This window comes from Octopus bimaculoides, chromosome 3, assembly GCF_001194135.2.
Source record: "Octopus bimaculoides isolate UCB-OBI-ISO-001 chromosome 3, ASM119413v2, whole genome shotgun sequence".
In the NCBI taxonomy this organism is placed as follows: domain Eukaryota; kingdom Metazoa; phylum Mollusca; class Cephalopoda; order Octopoda; family Octopodidae; genus Octopus; species Octopus bimaculoides.
Window position 1 is genome coordinate 162769017 of NC_068983.1, and position 1900 is coordinate 162770916.

Consider the following 1900-nt stretch of genomic DNA (forward strand, 5'->3'; position numbering starts at 1 on the left):
TTATTATTATTATTATTATTATTATTATTATTATTATTATTATTATTATTATTATTATTGTATTGTCTTTTCACAACTTCTAACGCTGGAGATGTACTGCAGTGTCAGCTGTTCACTACCAGTGAACTAAGGTAACACCTCTTATTTTCGAGCTCCTTCCGGAGTATTCGAGCTGTTCCAAGCAGTGCTGTTTTATGCAAATGCTCCACCCTTATTGCAGCCCCTATTTGTTCCACGTACTTCTCAAGATATTATTATTATTATTATTGTATTGTTTATATACATATACACATACACATATATAAGTGGGATATTGTTTGAAATGACAGAGTCGCGTTTGTTGTGGCGCAGAAGCATAGAGTTGTTTACGTTGCGAGTTGGTTACGGAGAAAAGTTGGCTTCGGATTTCACATCTACAATCCATAAAACAAGAATGAAATCTGGGGCCAATTGGTATTTGTTAATCAATTGAATGATTATATACGCAGGCGTGGCTGTGTGGTAAGAAATCTGCTTCCCAACAACATGGCTCCCACTGCCTGGCACTTGGTGTCTTCTGTAGCCCCGTACGACCAAAGCGTTGTGAATAGAGGATTTGGTTGGTGGAAACTGAAAGAAGCCCGTCATATATACTTACACGTGTGTGTGTGTGTGTGTGTGTGTACTGCTTGACAACGGGCGTTAGTTTATTTACTTTCCTGTAACTTAGGGGTTCGACAAAGAAAAACCGATGAAATAAGTACCCGGATCAGAAAAAAAAATACCGGGGTTGATTCATTGAAATAAAAACTCCCTAAGGCGGTGCTCCAGCATGGCCGTAGGCTAATAAATGAAACATGTAAAAGATAAAAGCCATAAAGGTACAAGCTTAGAAAAAAGTGTGTGGTGATTATCCCGAACAAGGATCTGTATGTAATGCATCGAGTGTTCAGTTACTTCCTGCCGACGAGAATCTGACCTCGACTCCATTGGTAACTAATTCGGTGAACTTGAGCAAGCCATACGAAATTTCTGTCTCAGTGACATGGTGATCTCCTATGTTATTAGTCACGATAACTGGCTCTTCATCGGTTGCGACGATGAGCGTTCCAGTTGATCCGATCAACAGAACAGCTTGCTCGTGAAATTAACGTGCATGTGGCAGAGCACTCCACAGACAGACGTCCCGCCCTTTACGTCGTCATCAGGGAGATTCAGCGTCACATAGAATGTGACAAGGCGTAGCCCCCTTTGGATCACACACGCAACTCATTTTTGCTGGCTGAGGTGAGTGGAATGCAGCTCCACTCAGTGGAATAAAGTGTCTTGCTCAAGGACACAACGCGCTGCTGAGACTCGAACCCACGGTGTTACGATTGTGAGCCAAATACTCTAACCACGGAACCATCTGCCATCGTTAGTCACGATAGTATAAAAAAAAAAAATCAAGCAAAACAAACTAAAAGCGATCCATTAACCTATCTGCAATGGAAATAGCTATTTGACACCGATATTTCAACCAACCGCGATAGCGAGTCATCTCCTGTTAACTCACCGTGGCTGTTTATTTATCACTGAAGGCATTTTCTAAATCACGCAGCGTTTTTTTTCCCTTTCGAAAATAAAATACAAAAATGGCGTCTAATTACGTTTGATATATCTCTAAATAGAACAGAGATGTGTTGACGTGGAAATAAATATGATAATCTGATTGGTTCTGTTAGATTAAGGGAGACACCTGTCGAGTGTCTTTTTTTTTTTTTTTCTAAACATCTGAACTCGCCATTGTGATGAGAACAAAAGATTAGATATTTAGCAGAATACTTTTTTTTTGCCGATCTTCATTTCTTAACGATGACATTGCCCCCACCATCACTGTCACTGATGCCGCCATCGTCGCCGCACCCGTCTCTGTCGCCGT